Source organism: Cornus florida, unplaced genomic scaffold (genome assembly GCF_030987335.1).
Source record: "Cornus florida cultivar Cherokee Brave unplaced genomic scaffold, ASM3098733v1 CherokeeBrave_3.0.0_Hap2_scaffold_108, whole genome shotgun sequence".
In the NCBI taxonomy this organism is placed as follows: domain Eukaryota; kingdom Viridiplantae; phylum Streptophyta; class Magnoliopsida; order Cornales; family Cornaceae; genus Cornus; species Cornus florida.
In genome coordinates this window covers 1-17,018 of record NW_026775592.1, presented here as the reverse complement: position 1 = coordinate 17,018, position 17,018 = coordinate 1, and the positions used below count along the sequence as shown (strand labels likewise).

Here is a 17,018-nt window from a genome sequence, read left to right as displayed (position 1 = left end):
TATTGCCCTTCCGACGCATTCGCCGGGAAATAAATAAATACATATTAATAAAATTAAAATTAAAATTAAAAATACAAAACCGGACTAAAAAGGGGTGCAACACGAGGACTTCCCAGGGGGTCACCCATCCTAGTACTACTCTCGCCCAAGCACGCTTAACTGCGGAGTTCTGATGGGATCCGGTGCATTAGTGCTGGTATGATCGCACCCGACATATTCTCGCCTCCATTTCCCTATAAACCCCTTCCGCTACCGTTCTATTGCCCTTCCGACGCATTCGCCGGGAAATAAATAAATACATATTAATAAAATTAAAATTAAAATTAAAAATACAAAACCGGACTAAAAAGGGGTGCAACACGAGGACTTCCCAGGGGGTCACCCATCCTAGTACTACTCTCGCCCAAGCACGCTTAACTGCGGAGTTCTGATGGGATCCGGTGCATTAGTGCTGGTATGATCGCACCCGACATATTCTCGCCTCCATTTCCCTATAAACCCCTTCCGCTACCGTTCTATTGCCCTTCCGACGCATTCGCCGGGAAATAAATAAATACATATTAATAAAATTAAAATTAAAATTAAAAATACAAAACCGGACTAAAAAGGGGTGCAACACGAGGACTTCCCAGGGGGTCACCCATCCTAGTACTACTCTCGCCCAAGCACGCTTAACTGCGGAGTTCTGATGGGATCCGGTGCATTAGTGCTGGTATGATCGCACCCGACATATTCTCGCCTCCATTTCCCTATAAACCCCTTCCGCTACCGTTCTATTGCCCTTCCGACGCATTCGCCGGGAAATAAATAAATACATATTAATAAAATTAAAATTAAAATTAAAAATACAAAACCGGACTAAAAAGGGGTGCAACACGAGGACTTCCCAGGGGGTCACCCATCCTAGTACTACTCTCGCCCAAGCACGCTTAACTGCGGAGTTCTGATGGGATCCGGTGCATTAGTGCTGGTATGATCGCACCCGACATATTCTCGCCTCCATTTCCCTATAAACCCCTTCCGCTACCGTTCTATTGCCCTTCCGACGCATTCGCCGGGAAATAAATAAATACATATTAATAAAATTAAAATTAAAATTAAAAATACAAAACCGGACTAAAAAGGGGTGCAACACGAGGACTTCCCAGGGGGTCACCCATCCTAGTACTACTCTCGCCCAAGCACGCTTAACTGCGGAGTTCTGATGGGATCCGGTGCATTAGTGCTGGTATGATCGCACCCGACATATTCTCGCCTCCATTTCCCTATAAACCCCTTCCGCTACCGTTCTATTGCCCTTCCGACGCATTCGCCGGGAAATAAATAAATACATATTAATAAAATTAAAATTAAAATTAAAAATACAAAACCGGACTAAAAAGGGGTGCAACACGAGGACTTCCCAGGGGGTCACCCATCCTAGTACTACTCTCGCCCAAGCACGCTTAACTGCGGAGTTCTGATGGGATCCGGTGCATTAGTGCTGGTATGATCGCACCCGACATATTCTCGCCTCCATTTCCCTATAAACCCCTTCCGCTACCGTTCTATTGCCCTTCCGACGCATTCGCCGGGAAATAAATAAATACATATTAATAAAATTAAAATTAAAATTAAAAATACAAAACCGGACTAAAAAGGGGTGCAACACGAGGACTTCCCAGGGGGTCACCCATCCTAGTACTACTCTCGCCCAAGCACGCTTAACTGCGGAGTTCTGATGGGATCCGGTGCATTAGTGCTGGTATGATCGCACCCGACATATTCTCGCCTCCATTTCCCTATAAACCCCTTCCGCTACCGTTCTATTGCCCTTCCGACGCATTCGCCGGGAAATAAATAAATACATATTAATAAAATTAAAATTAAAATTAAAAATACAAAACCGGACTAAAAAGGGGTGCAACACGAGGACTTCCCAGGGGGTCACCCATCCTAGTACTACTCTCGCCCAAGCACGCTTAACTGCGGAGTTCTGATGGGATCCGGTGCATTAGTGCTGGTATGATCGCACCCGACATATTCTCGCCTCCATTTCCCTATAAACCCCTTCCGCTACCGTTCTATTGCCCTTCCGACGCATTCGCCGGGAAATAAATAAATACATATTAATAAAATTAAAATTAAAATTAAAAATACAAAACCGGACTAAAAAGGGGTGCAACACGAGGACTTCCCAGGGGGTCACCCATCCTAGTACTACTCTCGCCCAAGCACGCTTAACTGCGGAGTTCTGATGGGATCCGGTGCATTAGTGCTGGTATGATCGCACCCGACATATTCTCGCCTCCATTTCCCTATAAACCCCTTCCGCTACCGTTCTATTGCCCTTCCGACGCATTCGCCGGGAAATAAATAAATACATATTAATAAAATTAAAATTAAAATTAAAAATACAAAACCGGACTAAAAAGGGGTGCAACACGAGGACTTCCCAGGGGGTCACCCATCCTAGTACTACTCTCGCCCAAGCACGCTTAACTGCGGAGTTCTGATGGGATCCGGTGCATTAGTGCTGGTATGATCGCACCCGACATATTCTCGCCTCCATTTCCCTATAAACCCCTTCCGCTACCGTTCTATTGCCCTTCCGACGCATTCGCCGGGAAATAAATAAATACATATTAATAAAATTAAAATTAAAATTAAAAATACAAAACCGGACTAAAAAGGGGTGCAACACGAGGACTTCCCAGGGGGTCACCCATCCTAGTACTACTCTCGCCCAAGCACGCTTAACTGCGGAGTTCTGATGGGATCCGGTGCATTAGTGCTGGTATGATCGCACCCGACATATTCTCGCCTCCATTTCCCTATAAACCCCTTCCGCTACCGTTCTATTGCCCTTCCGACGCATTCGCCGGGAAATAAATAAATACATATTAATAAAATTAAAATTAAAATTAAAAATACAAAACCGGACTAAAAAGGGGTGCAACACGAGGACTTCCCAGGGGGTCACCCATCCTAGTACTACTCTCGCCCAAGCACGCTTAACTGCGGAGTTCTGATGGGATCCGGTGCATTAGTGCTGGTATGATCGCACCCGACATATTCTCGCCTCCATTTCCCTATAAACCCCTTCCGCTACCGTTCTATTGCCCTTCCGACGCATTCGCCGGGAAATAAATAAATACATATTAATAAAATTAAAATTAAAATTAAAAATACAAAACCGGACTAAAAAGGGGTGCAACACGAGGACTTCCCAGGGGGTCACCCATCCTAGTACTACTCTCGCCCAAGCACGCTTAACTGCGGAGTTCTGATGGGATCCGGTGCATTAGTGCTGGTATGATCGCACCCGACATATTCTCGCCTCCATTTCCCTATAAACCCCTTCCGCTACCGTTCTATTGCCCTTCCGACGCATTCGCCGGGAAATAAATAAATACATATTAATAAAATTAAAATTAAAATTAAAAATACAAAACCGGACTAAAAAGGGGTGCAACACGAGGACTTCCCAGGGGGTCACCCATCCTAGTACTACTCTCGCCCAAGCACGCTTAACTGCGGAGTTCTGATGGGATCCGGTGCATTAGTGCTGGTATGATCGCACCCGACATATTCTCGCCTCCATTTCCCTATAAACCCCTTCCGCTACCGTTCTATTGCCCTTCCGACGCATTCGCCGGGAAATAAATAAATACATATTAATAAAATTAAAATTAAAATTAAAAATACAAAACCGGACTAAAAAGGGGTGCAACACGAGGACTTCCCAGGGGGTCACCCATCCTAGTACTACTCTCGCCCAAGCACGCTTAACTGCGGAGTTCTGATGGGATCCGGTGCATTAGTGCTGGTATGATCGCACCCGACATATTCTCGCCTCCATTTCCCTATAAACCCCTTCCGCTACCGTTCTATTGCCCTTCCGACGCATTCGCCGGGAAATAAATAAATACATATTAATAAAATTAAAATTAAAATTAAAAATACAAAACCGGACTAAAAAGGGGTGCAACACGAGGACTTCCCAGGGGGTCACCCATCCTAGTACTACTCTCGCCCAAGCACGCTTAACTGCGGAGTTCTGATGGGATCCGGTGCATTAGTGCTGGTATGATCGCACCCGACATATTCTCGCCTCCATTTCCCTATAAACCCCTTCCGCTACCGTTCTATTGCCCTTCCGACGCATTCGCCGGGAAATAAATAAATACATATTAATAAAATTAAAATTAAAATTAAAAATACAAAACCGGACTAAAAAGGGGTGCAACACGAGGACTTCCCAGGGGGTCACCCATCCTAGTACTACTCTCGCCCAAGCACGCTTAACTGCGGAGTTCTGATGGGATCCGGTGCATTAGTGCTGGTATGATCGCACCCGACATATTCTCGCCTCCATTTCCCTATAAACCCCTTCCGCTACCGTTCTATTGCCCTTCCGACGCATTCGCCGGGAAATAAATAAATACATATTAATAAAATTAAAATTAAAATTAAAAATACAAAACCGGACTAAAAAGGGGTGCAACACGAGGACTTCCCAGGGGGTCACCCATCCTAGTACTACTCTCGCCCAAGCACGCTTAACTGCGGAGTTCTGATGGGATCCGGTGCATTAGTGCTGGTATGATCGCACCCGACATATTCTCGCCTCCATTTCCCTATAAACCCCTTCCGCTACCGTTCTATTGCCCTTCCGACGCATTCGCCGGGAAATAAATAAATACATATTAATAAAATTAAAATTAAAATTAAAAATACAAAACCGGACTAAAAAGGGGTGCAACACGAGGACTTCCCAGGGGGTCACCCATCCTAGTACTACTCTCGCCCAAGCACGCTTAACTGCGGAGTTCTGATGGGATCCGGTGCATTAGTGCTGGTATGATCGCACCCGACATATTCTCGCCTCCATTTCCCTATAAACCCCTTCCGCTACCGTTCTATTGCCCTTCCGACGCATTCGCCGGGAAATAAATAAATACATATTAATAAAATTAAAATTAAAATTAAAAATACAAAACCGGACTAAAAAGGGGTGCAACACGAGGACTTCCCAGGGGGTCACCCATCCTAGTACTACTCTCGCCCAAGCACGCTTAACTGCGGAGTTCTGATGGGATCCGGTGCATTAGTGCTGGTATGATCGCACCCGACATATTCTCGCCTCCATTTCCCTATAAACCCCTTCCGCTACCGTTCTATTGCCCTTCCGACGCATTCGCCGGGAAATAAATAAATACATATTAATAAAATTAAAATTAAAATTAAAAATACAAAACCGGACTAAAAAGGGGTGCAACACGAGGACTTCCCAGGGGGTCACCCATCCTAGTACTACTCTCGCCCAAGCACGCTTAACTGCGGAGTTCTGATGGGATCCGGTGCATTAGTGCTGGTATGATCGCACCCGACATATTCTCGCCTCCATTTCCCTATAAACCCCTTCCGCTACCGTTCTATTGCCCTTCCGACGCATTCGCCGGGAAATAAATAAATACATATTAATAAAATTAAAATTAAAATTAAAAATACAAAACCGGACTAAAAAGGGGTGCAACACGAGGACTTCCCAGGGGGTCACCCATCCTAGTACTACTCTCGCCCAAGCACGCTTAACTGCGGAGTTCTGATGGGATCCGGTGCATTAGTGCTGGTATGATCGCACCCGACATATTCTCGCCTCCATTTCCCTATAAACCCCTTCCGCTACCGTTCTATTGCCCTTCCGACGCATTCGCCGGGAAATAAATAAATACATATTAATAAAATTAAAATTAAAATTAAAAATACAAAACCGGACTAAAAAGGGGTGCAACACGAGGACTTCCCAGGGGGTCACCCATCCTAGTACTACTCTCGCCCAAGCACGCTTAACTGCGGAGTTCTGATGGGATCCGGTGCATTAGTGCTGGTATGATCGCACCCGACATATTCTCGCCTCCATTTCCCTATAAACCCCTTCCGCTACCGTTCTATTGCCCTTCCGACGCATTCGCCGGGAAATAAATAAATACATATTAATAAAATTAAAATTAAAATTAAAAATACAAAACCGGACTAAAAAGGGGTGCAACACGAGGACTTCCCAGGGGGTCACCCATCCTAGTACTACTCTCGCCCAAGCACGCTTAACTGCGGAGTTCTGATGGGATCCGGTGCATTAGTGCTGGTATGATCGCACCCGACATATTCTCGCCTCCATTTCCCTATAAACCCCTTCCGCTACCGTTCTATTGCCCTTCCGACGCATTCGCCGGGAAATAAATAAATACATATTAATAAAATTAAAATTAAAATTAAAAATACAAAACCGGACTAAAAAGGGGTGCAACACGAGGACTTCCCAGGGGGTCACCCATCCTAGTACTACTCTCGCCCAAGCACGCTTAACTGCGGAGTTCTGATGGGATCCGGTGCATTAGTGCTGGTATGATCGCACCCGACATATTCTCGCCTCCATTTCCCTATAAACCCCTTCCGCTACCGTTCTATTGCCCTTCCGACGCATTCGCCGGGAAATAAATAAATACATATTAATAAAATTAAAATTAAAATTAAAAATACAAAACCGGACTAAAAAGGGGTGCAACACGAGGACTTCCCAGGGGGTCACCCATCCTAGTACTACTCTCGCCCAAGCACGCTTAACTGCGGAGTTCTGATGGGATCCGGTGCATTAGTGCTGGTATGATCGCACCCGACATATTCTCGCCTCCATTTCCCTATAAACCCCTTCCGCTACCGTTCTATTGCCCTTCCGACGCATTCGCCGGGAAATAAATAAATACATATTAATAAAATTAAAATTAAAATTAAAAATACAAAACCGGACTAAAAAGGGGTGCAACACGAGGACTTCCCAGGGGGTCACCCATCCTAGTACTACTCTCGCCCAAGCACGCTTAACTGCGGAGTTCTGATGGGATCCGGTGCATTAGTGCTGGTATGATCGCACCCGACATATTCTCGCCTCCATTTCCCTATAAACCCCTTCCGCTACCGTTCTATTGCCCTTCCGACGCATTCGCCGGGAAATAAATAAATACATATTAATAAAATTAAAATTAAAATTAAAAATACAAAACCGGACTAAAAAGGGGTGCAACACGAGGACTTCCCAGGGGGTCACCCATCCTAGTACTACTCTCGCCCAAGCACGCTTAACTGCGGAGTTCTGATGGGATCCGGTGCATTAGTGCTGGTATGATCGCACCCGACATATTCTCGCCTCCATTTCCCTATAAACCCCTTCCGCTACCGTTCTATTGCCCTTCCGACGCATTCGCCGGGAAATAAATAAATACATATTAATAAAATTAAAATTAAAATTAAAAATACAAAACCGGACTAAAAAGGGGTGCAACACGAGGACTTCCCAGGGGGTCACCCATCCTAGTACTACTCTCGCCCAAGCACGCTTAACTGCGGAGTTCTGATGGGATCCGGTGCATTAGTGCTGGTATGATCGCACCCGACATATTCTCGCCTCCATTTCCCTATAAACCCCTTCCGCTACCGTTCTATTGCCCTTCCGACGCATTCGCCGGGAAATAAATAAATACATATTAATAAAATTAAAATTAAAATTAAAAATACAAAACCGGACTAAAAAGGGGTGCAACACGAGGACTTCCCAGGGGGTCACCCATCCTAGTACTACTCTCGCCCAAGCACGCTTAACTGCGGAGTTCTGATGGGATCCGGTGCATTAGTGCTGGTATGATCGCACCCGACATATTCTCGCCTCCATTTCCCTATAAACCCCTTCCGCTACCGTTCTATTGCCCTTCCGACGCATTCGCCGGGAAATAAATAAATACATATTAATAAAATTAAAATTAAAATTAAAAATACAAAACCGGACTAAAAAGGGGTGCAACACGAGGACTTCCCAGGGGGTCACCCATCCTAGTACTACTCTCGCCCAAGCACGCTTAACTGCGGAGTTCTGATGGGATCCGGTGCATTAGTGCTGGTATGATCGCACCCGACATATTCTCGCCTCCATTTCCCTATAAACCCCTTCCGCTACCGTTCTATTGCCCTTCCGACGCATTCGCCGGGAAATAAATAAATACATATTAATAAAATTAAAATTAAAATTAAAAATACAAAACCGGACTAAAAAGGGGTGCAACACGAGGACTTCCCAGGGGGTCACCCATCCTAGTACTACTCTCGCCCAAGCACGCTTAACTGCGGAGTTCTGATGGGATCCGGTGCATTAGTGCTGGTATGATCGCACCCGACATATTCTCGCCTCCATTTCCCTATAAACCCCTTCCGCTACCGTTCTATTGCCCTTCCGACGCATTCGCCGGGAAATAAATAAATACATATTAATAAAATTAAAATTAAAATTAAAAATACAAAACCGGACTAAAAAGGGGTGCAACACGAGGACTTCCCAGGGGGTCACCCATCCTAGTACTACTCTCGCCCAAGCACGCTTAACTGCGGAGTTCTGATGGGATCCGGTGCATTAGTGCTGGTATGATCGCACCCGACATATTCTCGCCTCCATTTCCCTATAAACCCCTTCCGCTACCGTTCTATTGCCCTTCCGACGCATTCGCCGGGAAATAAATAAATACATATTAATAAAATTAAAATTAAAATTAAAATTAAAAATACAAAACCGGACTAAAAAGGGGTGCAACACGAGGACTTCCCAGGGGGTCACCCATCCTAGTACTACTCTCGCCCAAGCACGCTTAACTGCGGAGTTCTGATGGGATCCGGTGCATTAGTGCTGGTATGATCGCACCCGACATATTCTCGCCTCCATTTCCCTATAAACCCCTTCCGCTACCGTTCTATTGCCCTTCCGACGCATTCGCCGGGAAATAAATAAATACATATTAATAAAATTAAAATTAAAATTAAAAATACAAAACCGGACTAAAAAGGGGTGCAACACGAGGACTTCCCAGGGGGTCACCCATCCTAGTACTACTCTCGCCCAAGCACGCTTAACTGCGGAGTTCTGATGGGATCCGGTGCATTAGTGCTGGTATGATCGCACCCGACATATTCTCGCCTCCATTTCCCTATAAACCCCTTCCGCTACCGTTCTATTGCCCTTCCGACGCATTCGCCGGGAAATAAATAAATACATATTAATAAAATTAAAATTAAAATTAAAAATACAAAACCGGGCTAAAAAGGGGTGCAACACGAGGACTTCCCAGGGGGTCACCCATCCTAGTACTACTCTCGCCCAAGCACGCTTAACTGCGGAGTTCTGATGGGATCCGGTGCATTAGTGCTGGTATGATCGCACCCGACATATTCTCGCCTCCATTTCCCTATAAACCCCTTCCGCTACCGTTCTATTGCCCTTCCGACGCATTCGCCGGGAAATAAATAAATACATATTAATAAAATTAAAATTAAAATTAAAAATACAAAACCGGACTAAAAAGGGGTGCAACACGAGGACTTCCCAGGGGGTCACCCATCCTAGTACTACTCTCGCCCAAGCACGCTTAACTGCGGAGTTCTGATGGGATCCGGTGCATTAGTGCTGGTATGATCGCACCCGACATATTCTCGCCTCCATTTCCCTATAAACCCCTTCCGCTACCGTTCTATTGCCCTTCCGACGCATTCGCCGGGAAATAAATAAATACATATTAATAAAATTAAAATTAAAATTAAAAATACAAAACCGGGCTAAAAAGGGGTGCAACACGAGGACTTCCCAGGGGGTCACCCATCCTAGTACTACTCTCGCCCAAGCACGCTTAACTGCGGAGTTCTGATGGGATCCGGTGCATTAGTGCTGGTATGATCGCACCCGACATATTCTCGCCTCCATTTCCCTATAAACCCCTTCCGCTACCGTTCTATTGCCCTTCCGACGCATTCGCCGGGAAATAAATAAATACATATTAATAAAATTAAAATTAAAATTAAAAATACAAAACCGGACTAAAAAGGGGTGCAACACGAGGACTTCCCAGGGGGTCACCCATCCTAGTACTACTCTCGCCCAAGCACGCTTAACTGCGGAGTTCTGATGGGATCCGGTGCATTAGTGCTGGTATGATCGCACCCGACATATTCTCGCCTCCATTTCCCTATAAACCCCTTCCGCTACCGTTCTATTGCCCTTCCGACGCATTCGCCGGGAAATAAATAAATACATATTAATAAAATTAAAATTAAAATTAAAAATACAAAACCGGGCTAAAAAGGGGTGCAACACGAGGACTTCCCAGGGGGTCACCCATCCTAGTACTACTCTCGCCCAAGCACGCTTAACTGCGGAGTTCTGATGGGATCCGGTGCATTAGTGCTGGTATGATCGCACCCGACATATTCTCGCCTCCATTTCCCTATAAACCCCTTCCGCTACCGTTCTATTGCCCTTCCGACGCATTCGCCGGGAAATAAATAAATACATATTAATAAAATTAAAATTAAAATTAAAAATACAAAACCGGACTAAAAAGGGGTGCAACACGAGGACTTCCCAGGGGGTCACCCATCCTAGTACTACTCTCGCCCAAGCACGCTTAACTGCGGAGTTCTGATGGGATCCGGTGCATTAGTGCTGGTATGATCGCACCCGACATATTCTCGCCTCCATTTCCCTATAAACCCCTTCCGCTACCGTTCTATTGCCCTTCCGACGCATTCGCCGGGAAATAAATAAATACATATTAATAAAATTAAAATTAAAATTAAAAATACAAAACCGGACTAAAAAGGGGTGCAACACGAGGACTTCCCAGGGGGTCACCCATCCTAGTACTACTCTCGCCCAAGCACGCTTAACTGCGGAGTTCTGATGGGATCCGGTGCATTAGTGCTGGTATGATCGCACCCGACATATTCTCGCCTCCATTTCCCTATAAACCCCTTCCGCTACCGTTCTATTGCCCTTCCGACGCATTCGCCGGGAAATAAATAAATACATATTAATAAAATTAAAATTAAAATTAAAAATACAAAACCGGACTAAAAAGGGGTGCAACACGAGGACTTCCCAGGGGGTCACCCATCCTAGTACTACTCTCGCCCAAGCACGCTTAACTGCGGAGTTCTGATGGGATCCGGTGCATTAGTGCTGGTATGATCGCACCCGACATATTCTCGCCTCCATTTCCCTATAAACCCCTTCCGCTACCGTTCTATTGCCCTTCCGACGCATTCGCCGGGAAATAAATAAATACATATTAATAAAATTAAAATTAAAATTAAAAATACAAAACCGGACTAAAAAGGGGTGCAACACGAGGACTTCCCAGGGGGTCACCCATCCTAGTACTACTCTCGCCCAAGCACGCTTAACTGCGGAGTTCTGATGGGATCCGGTGCATTAGTGCTGGTATGATCGCACCCGACATATTCTCGCCTCCATTTCCCTATAAACCCCTTCCGCTACCGTTCTATTGCCCTTCCGACGCATTCGCCGGGAAATAAATAAATACATATTAATAAAATTAAAATTAAAATTAAAAATACAAAACCGGACTAAAAAGGGGTGCAACACGAGGACTTCCCAGGGGGTCACCCATCCTAGTACTACTCTCGCCCAAGCACGCTTAACTGCGGAGTTCTGATGGGATCCGGTGCATTAGTGCTGGTATGATCGCACCCGACATATTCTCGCCTCCATTTCCCTATAAACCCCTTCCGCTACCGTTCTATTGCCCTTCCGACGCATTCGCCGGGAAATTAAAAATACAAAACCGGACTAAAAAGGGGTGCAACACGAGGACTTCCCAGGGGGTCACCCATCCTAGTACTACTCTCCTTCCCAGGGGGTCACCCATCCTAGTACTACTCTCGCCCAAGCACGCTTAACTGCGGAGTTCTGATGGGATCCGGTGCATTAGTGCTGGTATGATCGCACCCGACATATTCTCGCCTCCATTTCCCTATAAACCCCTTCCGCTACCGTTCTATTGCCCTTCCGACGCATTCGCCGGGAAATAAATAAATACATATTAATAAAATTAAAATTAAAATTAAAAATACAAAACCGGACTAAAAAGGGGTGCAACACGAGGACTTCCCAGGGGGTCACCCATCCTAGTACTACTCTCGCCCAAGCACGCTTAACTGCGGAGTTCTGATGGGATCCGGTGCATTAGTGCTGGTATGATCGCACCCGACATATTCTCGCCTCCATTTCCCTATAAACCCCTTCCGCTACCGTTCTATTGCCCTTCCGACGCATTCGCCGGGAAATAAATAAATACATATTAATAAATTAAAATTAAAATTAAAAATACAAAACCGGACTAAAAAGGGGTGCAACACGAGGACTTCCCAGGGGGTCACCCATCCTAGTACTACTCTCGCCCAAGCACGCTTAACTGCGGAGTTCTGATGGGATCCGGTGCATTAGTGCTGGTATGATCGCACCCGACATATTCTCGCCTCCATTTCCCTATAAACCCCTTCCGCTACCGTTCTATTGCCCTTCCGACGCATTCGCCGGGAAATAAATAAATACATATTAATAAAATTAAAATTAAAATTAAAAATACAAAACCGGACTAAAAAGGGGTGCAACACGAGGACTTCCCAGGGGGTCACCCATCCTAGTACTACTCTCGCCCAAGCACGCTTAACTGCGGAGTTCTGATGGGATCCGGTGCATTAGTGCTGGTATGATCGCACCCGACATATTCTCGCCTCCATTTCCCTATAAACCCCTTCCGCTACCGTTCTATTGCCCTTCCGACGCATTCGCCGGGAAATAAATAAATACATATTAATAAAATTAAAATTAAAATTAAAAATACAAAACCGGACTAAAAAGGGGTGCAACACGAGGACTTCCCAGGGGGTCACCCATCCTAGTACTACTCTCGCCCAAGCACGCTTAACTGCGGAGTTCTGATGGGATCCGGTGCATTAGTGCTGGTATGATCGCACCCGACATATTCTCGCCTCCATTTCCCTATAAACCCCTTCCGCTACCGTTCTATTGCCCTTCCGACGCATTCGCCGGGAAATAAATAAATACATATTAATAAAATTAAAATTAAAATTAAAAATACAAAACCGGACTAAAAAGGGGTGCAACACGAGGACTTCCCAGGGGGTCACCCATCCTAGTACTACTCTCGCCCAAGCACGCTTAACTGCGGAGTTCTGATGGGATCCGGTGCATTAGTGCTGGTATGATCGCACCCGACATATTCTCGCCTCCATTTCCCTATAAACCCCTTCCGCTACCGTTCTATTGCCCTTCCGACGCATTCGCCGGGAAATAAATAAATACATATTAATAAAATTAAAATTAAAATTAAAAATACAAAACCGGACTAAAAAGGGGTGCAACACGAGGACTTCCCAGGGGGTCACCCATCCTAGTACTACTCTCGCCCAAGCACGCTTAACTGCGGAGTTCTGATGGGATCCGGTGCATTAGTGCTGGTATGATCGCACCCGACATATTCTCGCCTCCATTTCCCTATAAACCCCTTCCGCTACCGTTCTATTGCCCTTCCGACGCATTCGCCGGGAAATAAATAAATACATATTAATAAAATTAAAATTAAAATTAAAAATACAAAACCGGACTAAAAAGGGGTGCAACACGAGGACTTCCCAGGGGGTCACCCATCCTAGTACTACTCTCGCCCAAGCACGCTTAACTGCGGAGTTCTGATGGGATCCGGTGCATTAGTGCTGGTATGATCGCACCCGACATATTCTCGCCTCCATTTCCCTATAAACCCCTTCCGCTACCGTTCTATTGCCCTTCCGACGCATTCGCCGGGAAATAAATAAATACATATTAATAAAATTAAAATTAAAATTAAAAATACAAAACCGGACTAAAAAGGGGTGCAACACGAGGACTTCCCAGGGGGTCACCCATCCTAGTACTACTCTCGCCCAAGCACGCTTAACTGCGGAGTTCTGATGGGATCCGGTGCATTAGTGCTGGTATGATCGCACCCGACATATTCTCGCCTCCATTTCCCTATAAACCCCTTCCGCTACCGTTCTATTGCCCTTCCGACGCATTCGCCGGGAAATAAATAAATACATATTAATAAAATTAAAATTAAAATTAAAAATACAAAACCGGACTAAAAAGGGGTGCAACACGAGGACTTCCCAGGGGGTCACCCATCCTAGTACTACTCTCGCCCAAGCACGCTTAACTGCGGAGTTCTGATGGGATCCGGTGCATTAGTGCTGGTATGATCGCACCCGACATATTCTCGCCTCCATTTCCCTATAAACCCCTTCCGCTACCGTTCTATTGCCCTTCCGACGCATTCGCCGGGAAATAAATAAATACATATTAATAAAATTAAAATTAAAATTAAAAATACAAAACCGGACTAAAAAGGGGTGCAACACGAGGACTTCCCAGGGGGTCACCCATCCTAGTACTACTCTCGCCCAAGCACGCTTAACTGCGGAGTTCTGATGGGATCCGGTGCATTAGTGCTGGTATGATCGCACCCGACATATTCTCGCCTCCATTTCCCTATAAACCCCTTCCGCTACCGTTCTATTGCCCTTCCGACGCATTCGCCGGGAAATAAATAAATACATATTAATAAAATTAAAATTAAAATTAAAAATACAAAACCGGACTAAAAAGGGGTGCAACACGAGGACTTCCCAGGGGGTCACCCATCCTAGTACTACTCTCGCCCAAGCACGCTTAACTGCGGAGTTCTGATGGGATCCGGTGCATTAGTGCTGGTATGATCGCACCCGACATATTCTCGCCTCCATTTCCCTATAAACCCCTTCCGCTACCGTTCTATTGCCCTTCCGACGCATTCGCCGGGAAATAAATAAATACATATTAATAAAATTAAAATTAAAATTAAAAATACAAAACCGGACTAAAAAGGGGTGCAACACGAGGACTTCCCAGGGGGTCACCCATCCTAGTACTACTCTCGCCCAAGCACGCTTAACTGCGGAGTTCTGATGGGATCCGGTGCATTAGTGCTGGTATGATCGCACCCGACATATTCTCGCCTCCATTTCCCTATAAACCCCTTCCGCTACCGTTCTATTGCCCTTCCGACGCATTCGCCGGGAAATAAATAAATACATATTAATAAAATTAAAATTAAAATTAAAAATACAAAACCGGACTAAAAAGGGGTGCAACACGAGGACTTCCCAGGGGGTCACCCATCCTAGTACTACTCTCGCCCAAGCACGCTTAACTGCGGAGTTCTGATGGGATCCGGTGCATTAGTGCTGGTATGATCGCACCCGACATATTCTCGCCTCCATTTCCCTATAAACCCCTTCCGCTACCGTTCTATTGCCCTTCCGACGCATTCGCCGGGAAATAAATAAATACATATTAATAAAATTAAAATTAAAATTAAAAATACAAAACCGGACTAAAAAGGGGTGCAACACGAGGACTTCCCAGGGGGTCACCCATCCTAGTACTACTCTCGCCCAAGCACGCTTAACTGCGGAGTTCTGATGGGATCCGGTGCATTAGTGCTGGTATGATCGCACCCGACATATTCTCGCCTCCATTTCCCTATAAACCCCTTCCGCTACCGTTCTATTGCCCTTCCGACGCATTCGCCGGGAAATAAATAAATACATATTAATAAAATTAAAATTAAAATTAAAAATACAAAACCGGACTAAAAAGGGGTGCAACACGAGGACTTCCCAGGGGGTCACCCATCCTAGTACTACTCTCGCCCAAGCACGCTTAACTGCGGAGTTCTGATGGGATCCGGTGCATTAGTGCTGGTATGATCGCACCCGACATATTCTCGCCTCCATTTCCCTATAAACCCCTTCCGCTACCGTTCTATTGCCCTTCCGACGCATTCGCCGGGAAATAAATAAATACATATTAATAAAATTAAAATTAAAATTAAAAATACAAAACCGGACTAAAAAGGGGTGCAACACGAGGACTTCCCAGGGGGTCACCCATCCTAGTACTACTCTCGCCCAAGCACGCTTAACTGCGGAGTTCTGATGGGATCCGGTGCATTAGTGCTGGTATGATCGCACCCGACATATTCTCGCCTCCATTTCCCTATAAACCCCTTCCGCTACCGTTCTATTGCCCTTCCGACGCATTCGCCGGGAAATAAATAAATACATATTAATAAAATTAAAATTAAAATTAAAAATACAAAACCGGACTAAAAAGGGGTGCAACACGAGGACTTCCCAGGGGGTCACCCATCCTAGTACTACTCTCGCCCAAGCACGCTTAACTGCGGAGTTCTGATGGGATCCGGTGCATTAGTGCTGGTATGATCGCACCCGACATATTCTCGCCTCCATTTCCCTATAAACCCCTTCCGCTACCGTTCTATTGCCCTTCCGACGCATTCGCCGGGAAATAAATAAATACATATTAATAAAATTAAAATTAAAATTAAAAATACAAAACCGGACTAAAAAGGGGTGCAACACGAGGACTTCCCAGGGGGTCACCCATCCTAGTACTACTCTCGCCCAAGCACGCTTAACTGCGGAGTTCTGATGGGATCCGGTGCATTAGTGCTGGTATGATCGCACCCGACATATTCTCGCCTCCATTTCCCTATAAACCCCTTCCGCTACCGTTCTATTGCCCTTCCGACGCATTCGCCGGGAAATAAATAAATACATATTAATAAAATTAAAATTAAAATTAAAAATACAAAACCGGACTAAAAAGGGGTGCAACACGAGGACTTCCCAGGGGGTCACCCATCCTAGTACTACTCTCGCCCAAGCACGCTTAACTGCGGAGTTCTGATGGGATCCGGTGCATTAGTGCTGGTATGATCGCACCCGACATATTCTCGCCTCCATTTCCCTATAAACCCCTTCCGCTACCGTTCTATTGCCCTTCCGACGCATTCGCCGGGAAATAAATAAATACATATTAATAAAATTAAAATTAAAATTAAAAATACAAAACCGGACTAAAAAGGGGTGCAACACGAGGACTTCCCAGGGGGTCACCCATCCTAGTACTACTCTCGCCCAAGCACGCTTAACTGCGGAGTTCTGATGGGATCCGGTGCATTAGTGCTGGTATGATCGCACCCGACATATTCTCGCCTCCATTTCCCTATAAACCC

General features: G+C 45.5%; 65 non-coding genes and 1 pseudogene across 65 annotated transcripts; all 66 read right to left on the bottom strand.

Annotated features, from left to right (window-relative positions):
• Window positions 1-91: 91 nt before the first annotated feature.
• Window positions 92-210, bottom strand: LOC132287859 (5S ribosomal RNA). The gene has a single exon (XR_009473225.1). It is a non-coding gene; the product is annotated as a 5S ribosomal RNA (ribosomal RNA).
• Window positions 211-349: 139 nt separating this feature from the next.
• On the bottom strand, window positions 350-468 carry LOC132287858 (5S ribosomal RNA). The gene has a single exon (XR_009473224.1). It is a non-coding gene; the product is annotated as a 5S ribosomal RNA (ribosomal RNA).
• Window positions 469-607: 139 nt separating this feature from the next.
• LOC132287857 (5S ribosomal RNA) lies at window positions 608-726 on the bottom strand. The gene has a single exon (XR_009473223.1). It is a non-coding gene; the product is annotated as a 5S ribosomal RNA (ribosomal RNA).
• A 139-nt stretch (window positions 727-865) lies between these two features.
• Window positions 866-984, bottom strand: LOC132287856 (5S ribosomal RNA). The gene has a single exon (XR_009473222.1). It is a non-coding gene; the product is annotated as a 5S ribosomal RNA (ribosomal RNA).
• A 139-nt stretch (window positions 985-1,123) lies between these two features.
• LOC132287855 (5S ribosomal RNA) lies at window positions 1,124-1,242 on the bottom strand. Its single transcript, XR_009473221.1, has one exon. It is a non-coding gene; the product is annotated as a 5S ribosomal RNA (ribosomal RNA).
• Window positions 1,243-1,381: 139 nt separating this feature from the next.
• On the bottom strand, window positions 1,382-1,500 carry LOC132287854 (5S ribosomal RNA). Its single transcript, XR_009473220.1, has one exon. It is a non-coding gene; the product is annotated as a 5S ribosomal RNA (ribosomal RNA).
• Window positions 1,501-1,639: 139 nt separating this feature from the next.
• On the bottom strand, window positions 1,640-1,758 carry LOC132287853 (5S ribosomal RNA). The gene has a single exon (XR_009473219.1). It is a non-coding gene; the product is annotated as a 5S ribosomal RNA (ribosomal RNA).
• A 139-nt stretch (window positions 1,759-1,897) lies between these two features.
• Window positions 1,898-2,016, bottom strand: LOC132287852 (5S ribosomal RNA). The gene has a single exon (XR_009473218.1). It is a non-coding gene; the product is annotated as a 5S ribosomal RNA (ribosomal RNA).
• A 139-nt stretch (window positions 2,017-2,155) lies between these two features.
• LOC132287851 (5S ribosomal RNA) lies at window positions 2,156-2,274 on the bottom strand. The gene has a single exon (XR_009473217.1). It is a non-coding gene; the product is annotated as a 5S ribosomal RNA (ribosomal RNA).
• Window positions 2,275-2,413: 139 nt separating this feature from the next.
• On the bottom strand, window positions 2,414-2,532 carry LOC132287849 (5S ribosomal RNA). Its single transcript, XR_009473216.1, has one exon. It is a non-coding gene; the product is annotated as a 5S ribosomal RNA (ribosomal RNA).
• A 139-nt stretch (window positions 2,533-2,671) lies between these two features.
• On the bottom strand, window positions 2,672-2,790 carry LOC132287847 (5S ribosomal RNA). The gene has a single exon (XR_009473214.1). It is a non-coding gene; the product is annotated as a 5S ribosomal RNA (ribosomal RNA).
• Window positions 2,791-2,929: 139 nt separating this feature from the next.
• On the bottom strand, window positions 2,930-3,048 carry LOC132287846 (5S ribosomal RNA). The gene has a single exon (XR_009473213.1). It is a non-coding gene; the product is annotated as a 5S ribosomal RNA (ribosomal RNA).
• Window positions 3,049-3,187: 139 nt separating this feature from the next.
• LOC132287845 (5S ribosomal RNA) lies at window positions 3,188-3,306 on the bottom strand. The gene has a single exon (XR_009473212.1). It is a non-coding gene; the product is annotated as a 5S ribosomal RNA (ribosomal RNA).
• Window positions 3,307-3,445: 139 nt separating this feature from the next.
• Window positions 3,446-3,564, bottom strand: LOC132287844 (5S ribosomal RNA). The gene has a single exon (XR_009473211.1). It is a non-coding gene; the product is annotated as a 5S ribosomal RNA (ribosomal RNA).
• A 139-nt stretch (window positions 3,565-3,703) lies between these two features.
• On the bottom strand, window positions 3,704-3,822 carry LOC132287843 (5S ribosomal RNA). The gene has a single exon (XR_009473210.1). It is a non-coding gene; the product is annotated as a 5S ribosomal RNA (ribosomal RNA).
• A 139-nt stretch (window positions 3,823-3,961) lies between these two features.
• On the bottom strand, window positions 3,962-4,080 carry LOC132288202 (5S ribosomal RNA). Its single transcript, XR_009473552.1, has one exon. It is a non-coding gene; the product is annotated as a 5S ribosomal RNA (ribosomal RNA).
• Window positions 4,081-4,219: 139 nt separating this feature from the next.
• Window positions 4,220-4,338, bottom strand: LOC132288201 (5S ribosomal RNA). Its single transcript, XR_009473551.1, has one exon. It is a non-coding gene; the product is annotated as a 5S ribosomal RNA (ribosomal RNA).
• A 139-nt stretch (window positions 4,339-4,477) lies between these two features.
• LOC132288200 (5S ribosomal RNA) lies at window positions 4,478-4,596 on the bottom strand. The gene has a single exon (XR_009473550.1). It is a non-coding gene; the product is annotated as a 5S ribosomal RNA (ribosomal RNA).
• Window positions 4,597-4,735: 139 nt separating this feature from the next.
• On the bottom strand, window positions 4,736-4,854 carry LOC132288199 (5S ribosomal RNA). The gene has a single exon (XR_009473549.1). It is a non-coding gene; the product is annotated as a 5S ribosomal RNA (ribosomal RNA).
• A 139-nt stretch (window positions 4,855-4,993) lies between these two features.
• On the bottom strand, window positions 4,994-5,112 carry LOC132288198 (5S ribosomal RNA). Its single transcript, XR_009473548.1, has one exon. It is a non-coding gene; the product is annotated as a 5S ribosomal RNA (ribosomal RNA).
• A 139-nt stretch (window positions 5,113-5,251) lies between these two features.
• Window positions 5,252-5,370, bottom strand: LOC132288196 (5S ribosomal RNA). Its single transcript, XR_009473546.1, has one exon. It is a non-coding gene; the product is annotated as a 5S ribosomal RNA (ribosomal RNA).
• Window positions 5,371-5,509: 139 nt separating this feature from the next.
• On the bottom strand, window positions 5,510-5,628 carry LOC132288195 (5S ribosomal RNA). The gene has a single exon (XR_009473545.1). It is a non-coding gene; the product is annotated as a 5S ribosomal RNA (ribosomal RNA).
• Window positions 5,629-5,767: 139 nt separating this feature from the next.
• LOC132288194 (5S ribosomal RNA) lies at window positions 5,768-5,886 on the bottom strand. The gene has a single exon (XR_009473544.1). It is a non-coding gene; the product is annotated as a 5S ribosomal RNA (ribosomal RNA).
• A 139-nt stretch (window positions 5,887-6,025) lies between these two features.
• On the bottom strand, window positions 6,026-6,144 carry LOC132288193 (5S ribosomal RNA). Its single transcript, XR_009473543.1, has one exon. It is a non-coding gene; the product is annotated as a 5S ribosomal RNA (ribosomal RNA).
• A 139-nt stretch (window positions 6,145-6,283) lies between these two features.
• Window positions 6,284-6,402, bottom strand: LOC132288191 (5S ribosomal RNA). The gene has a single exon (XR_009473542.1). It is a non-coding gene; the product is annotated as a 5S ribosomal RNA (ribosomal RNA).
• A 139-nt stretch (window positions 6,403-6,541) lies between these two features.
• LOC132288190 (5S ribosomal RNA) lies at window positions 6,542-6,660 on the bottom strand. Its single transcript, XR_009473541.1, has one exon. It is a non-coding gene; the product is annotated as a 5S ribosomal RNA (ribosomal RNA).
• Window positions 6,661-6,799: 139 nt separating this feature from the next.
• LOC132288189 (5S ribosomal RNA) lies at window positions 6,800-6,918 on the bottom strand. The gene has a single exon (XR_009473540.1). It is a non-coding gene; the product is annotated as a 5S ribosomal RNA (ribosomal RNA).
• Window positions 6,919-7,057: 139 nt separating this feature from the next.
• Window positions 7,058-7,176, bottom strand: LOC132288188 (5S ribosomal RNA). The gene has a single exon (XR_009473539.1). It is a non-coding gene; the product is annotated as a 5S ribosomal RNA (ribosomal RNA).
• Window positions 7,177-7,315: 139 nt separating this feature from the next.
• Window positions 7,316-7,434, bottom strand: LOC132288187 (5S ribosomal RNA). The gene has a single exon (XR_009473538.1). It is a non-coding gene; the product is annotated as a 5S ribosomal RNA (ribosomal RNA).
• A 139-nt stretch (window positions 7,435-7,573) lies between these two features.
• LOC132288186 (5S ribosomal RNA) lies at window positions 7,574-7,692 on the bottom strand. The gene has a single exon (XR_009473537.1). It is a non-coding gene; the product is annotated as a 5S ribosomal RNA (ribosomal RNA).
• Window positions 7,693-7,831: 139 nt separating this feature from the next.
• Window positions 7,832-7,950, bottom strand: LOC132288184 (5S ribosomal RNA). The gene has a single exon (XR_009473535.1). It is a non-coding gene; the product is annotated as a 5S ribosomal RNA (ribosomal RNA).
• Window positions 7,951-8,089: 139 nt separating this feature from the next.
• LOC132288174 (5S ribosomal RNA) lies at window positions 8,090-8,208 on the bottom strand. The gene has a single exon (XR_009473528.1). It is a non-coding gene; the product is annotated as a 5S ribosomal RNA (ribosomal RNA).
• A 139-nt stretch (window positions 8,209-8,347) lies between these two features.
• On the bottom strand, window positions 8,348-8,466 carry LOC132288163 (5S ribosomal RNA). Its single transcript, XR_009473517.1, has one exon. It is a non-coding gene; the product is annotated as a 5S ribosomal RNA (ribosomal RNA).
• A 145-nt stretch (window positions 8,467-8,611) lies between these two features.
• On the bottom strand, window positions 8,612-8,730 carry LOC132288151 (5S ribosomal RNA). The gene has a single exon (XR_009473505.1). It is a non-coding gene; the product is annotated as a 5S ribosomal RNA (ribosomal RNA).
• Window positions 8,731-8,869: 139 nt separating this feature from the next.
• LOC132288139 (5S ribosomal RNA) lies at window positions 8,870-8,988 on the bottom strand. The gene has a single exon (XR_009473494.1). It is a non-coding gene; the product is annotated as a 5S ribosomal RNA (ribosomal RNA).
• A 139-nt stretch (window positions 8,989-9,127) lies between these two features.
• LOC132288127 (5S ribosomal RNA) lies at window positions 9,128-9,246 on the bottom strand. Its single transcript, XR_009473483.1, has one exon. It is a non-coding gene; the product is annotated as a 5S ribosomal RNA (ribosomal RNA).
• A 139-nt stretch (window positions 9,247-9,385) lies between these two features.
• Window positions 9,386-9,504, bottom strand: LOC132288116 (5S ribosomal RNA). The gene has a single exon (XR_009473472.1). It is a non-coding gene; the product is annotated as a 5S ribosomal RNA (ribosomal RNA).
• Window positions 9,505-9,643: 139 nt separating this feature from the next.
• LOC132288105 (5S ribosomal RNA) lies at window positions 9,644-9,762 on the bottom strand. The gene has a single exon (XR_009473461.1). It is a non-coding gene; the product is annotated as a 5S ribosomal RNA (ribosomal RNA).
• A 139-nt stretch (window positions 9,763-9,901) lies between these two features.
• LOC132288093 (5S ribosomal RNA) lies at window positions 9,902-10,020 on the bottom strand. Its single transcript, XR_009473450.1, has one exon. It is a non-coding gene; the product is annotated as a 5S ribosomal RNA (ribosomal RNA).
• A 139-nt stretch (window positions 10,021-10,159) lies between these two features.
• Window positions 10,160-10,278, bottom strand: LOC132288081 (5S ribosomal RNA). Its single transcript, XR_009473439.1, has one exon. It is a non-coding gene; the product is annotated as a 5S ribosomal RNA (ribosomal RNA).
• Window positions 10,279-10,417: 139 nt separating this feature from the next.
• On the bottom strand, window positions 10,418-10,536 carry LOC132288068 (5S ribosomal RNA). The gene has a single exon (XR_009473427.1). It is a non-coding gene; the product is annotated as a 5S ribosomal RNA (ribosomal RNA).
• A 139-nt stretch (window positions 10,537-10,675) lies between these two features.
• Window positions 10,676-10,794, bottom strand: LOC132288057 (5S ribosomal RNA). Its single transcript, XR_009473416.1, has one exon. It is a non-coding gene; the product is annotated as a 5S ribosomal RNA (ribosomal RNA).
• A 139-nt stretch (window positions 10,795-10,933) lies between these two features.
• LOC132288045 (5S ribosomal RNA) lies at window positions 10,934-11,052 on the bottom strand. Its single transcript, XR_009473405.1, has one exon. It is a non-coding gene; the product is annotated as a 5S ribosomal RNA (ribosomal RNA).
• A 139-nt stretch (window positions 11,053-11,191) lies between these two features.
• LOC132288033 (5S ribosomal RNA) lies at window positions 11,192-11,310 on the bottom strand. The gene has a single exon (XR_009473394.1). It is a non-coding gene; the product is annotated as a 5S ribosomal RNA (ribosomal RNA).
• A 139-nt stretch (window positions 11,311-11,449) lies between these two features.
• Window positions 11,450-11,568, bottom strand: LOC132288022 (5S ribosomal RNA). The gene has a single exon (XR_009473383.1). It is a non-coding gene; the product is annotated as a 5S ribosomal RNA (ribosomal RNA).
• A 142-nt stretch (window positions 11,569-11,710) lies between these two features.
• On the bottom strand, window positions 11,711-11,826 carry LOC132288183 (5S ribosomal RNA; annotated as a pseudogene).
• A 139-nt stretch (window positions 11,827-11,965) lies between these two features.
• LOC132288010 (5S ribosomal RNA) lies at window positions 11,966-12,084 on the bottom strand. Its single transcript, XR_009473371.1, has one exon. It is a non-coding gene; the product is annotated as a 5S ribosomal RNA (ribosomal RNA).
• A 138-nt stretch (window positions 12,085-12,222) lies between these two features.
• Window positions 12,223-12,341, bottom strand: LOC132287999 (5S ribosomal RNA). The gene has a single exon (XR_009473360.1). It is a non-coding gene; the product is annotated as a 5S ribosomal RNA (ribosomal RNA).
• A 139-nt stretch (window positions 12,342-12,480) lies between these two features.
• On the bottom strand, window positions 12,481-12,599 carry LOC132287988 (5S ribosomal RNA). The gene has a single exon (XR_009473349.1). It is a non-coding gene; the product is annotated as a 5S ribosomal RNA (ribosomal RNA).
• A 139-nt stretch (window positions 12,600-12,738) lies between these two features.
• On the bottom strand, window positions 12,739-12,857 carry LOC132287976 (5S ribosomal RNA). Its single transcript, XR_009473338.1, has one exon. It is a non-coding gene; the product is annotated as a 5S ribosomal RNA (ribosomal RNA).
• A 139-nt stretch (window positions 12,858-12,996) lies between these two features.
• Window positions 12,997-13,115, bottom strand: LOC132287965 (5S ribosomal RNA). Its single transcript, XR_009473327.1, has one exon. It is a non-coding gene; the product is annotated as a 5S ribosomal RNA (ribosomal RNA).
• A 139-nt stretch (window positions 13,116-13,254) lies between these two features.
• Window positions 13,255-13,373, bottom strand: LOC132287952 (5S ribosomal RNA). The gene has a single exon (XR_009473315.1). It is a non-coding gene; the product is annotated as a 5S ribosomal RNA (ribosomal RNA).
• Window positions 13,374-13,512: 139 nt separating this feature from the next.
• On the bottom strand, window positions 13,513-13,631 carry LOC132287941 (5S ribosomal RNA). The gene has a single exon (XR_009473304.1). It is a non-coding gene; the product is annotated as a 5S ribosomal RNA (ribosomal RNA).
• Window positions 13,632-13,770: 139 nt separating this feature from the next.
• Window positions 13,771-13,889, bottom strand: LOC132287929 (5S ribosomal RNA). Its single transcript, XR_009473293.1, has one exon. It is a non-coding gene; the product is annotated as a 5S ribosomal RNA (ribosomal RNA).
• A 139-nt stretch (window positions 13,890-14,028) lies between these two features.
• On the bottom strand, window positions 14,029-14,147 carry LOC132287917 (5S ribosomal RNA). Its single transcript, XR_009473282.1, has one exon. It is a non-coding gene; the product is annotated as a 5S ribosomal RNA (ribosomal RNA).
• Window positions 14,148-14,286: 139 nt separating this feature from the next.
• LOC132287905 (5S ribosomal RNA) lies at window positions 14,287-14,405 on the bottom strand. Its single transcript, XR_009473271.1, has one exon. It is a non-coding gene; the product is annotated as a 5S ribosomal RNA (ribosomal RNA).
• Window positions 14,406-14,544: 139 nt separating this feature from the next.
• On the bottom strand, window positions 14,545-14,663 carry LOC132287894 (5S ribosomal RNA). The gene has a single exon (XR_009473260.1). It is a non-coding gene; the product is annotated as a 5S ribosomal RNA (ribosomal RNA).
• Window positions 14,664-14,802: 139 nt separating this feature from the next.
• Window positions 14,803-14,921, bottom strand: LOC132287883 (5S ribosomal RNA). Its single transcript, XR_009473249.1, has one exon. It is a non-coding gene; the product is annotated as a 5S ribosomal RNA (ribosomal RNA).
• A 139-nt stretch (window positions 14,922-15,060) lies between these two features.
• On the bottom strand, window positions 15,061-15,179 carry LOC132287872 (5S ribosomal RNA). The gene has a single exon (XR_009473238.1). It is a non-coding gene; the product is annotated as a 5S ribosomal RNA (ribosomal RNA).
• Window positions 15,180-15,318: 139 nt separating this feature from the next.
• On the bottom strand, window positions 15,319-15,437 carry LOC132287860 (5S ribosomal RNA). The gene has a single exon (XR_009473226.1). It is a non-coding gene; the product is annotated as a 5S ribosomal RNA (ribosomal RNA).
• A 139-nt stretch (window positions 15,438-15,576) lies between these two features.
• LOC132287848 (5S ribosomal RNA) lies at window positions 15,577-15,695 on the bottom strand. The gene has a single exon (XR_009473215.1). It is a non-coding gene; the product is annotated as a 5S ribosomal RNA (ribosomal RNA).
• Window positions 15,696-15,834: 139 nt separating this feature from the next.
• Window positions 15,835-15,953, bottom strand: LOC132288197 (5S ribosomal RNA). The gene has a single exon (XR_009473547.1). It is a non-coding gene; the product is annotated as a 5S ribosomal RNA (ribosomal RNA).
• A 139-nt stretch (window positions 15,954-16,092) lies between these two features.
• Window positions 16,093-16,211, bottom strand: LOC132288185 (5S ribosomal RNA). The gene has a single exon (XR_009473536.1). It is a non-coding gene; the product is annotated as a 5S ribosomal RNA (ribosomal RNA).
• A 139-nt stretch (window positions 16,212-16,350) lies between these two features.
• LOC132288075 (5S ribosomal RNA) lies at window positions 16,351-16,469 on the bottom strand. The gene has a single exon (XR_009473433.1). It is a non-coding gene; the product is annotated as a 5S ribosomal RNA (ribosomal RNA).
• Window positions 16,470-16,608: 139 nt separating this feature from the next.
• LOC132287959 (5S ribosomal RNA) lies at window positions 16,609-16,727 on the bottom strand. Its single transcript, XR_009473321.1, has one exon. It is a non-coding gene; the product is annotated as a 5S ribosomal RNA (ribosomal RNA).
• Window positions 16,728-16,866: 139 nt separating this feature from the next.
• On the bottom strand, window positions 16,867-16,985 carry LOC132287842 (5S ribosomal RNA). Its single transcript, XR_009473209.1, has one exon. It is a non-coding gene; the product is annotated as a 5S ribosomal RNA (ribosomal RNA).
• Between the last annotated feature and the right edge of the window lie 33 nt (window positions 16,986-17,018).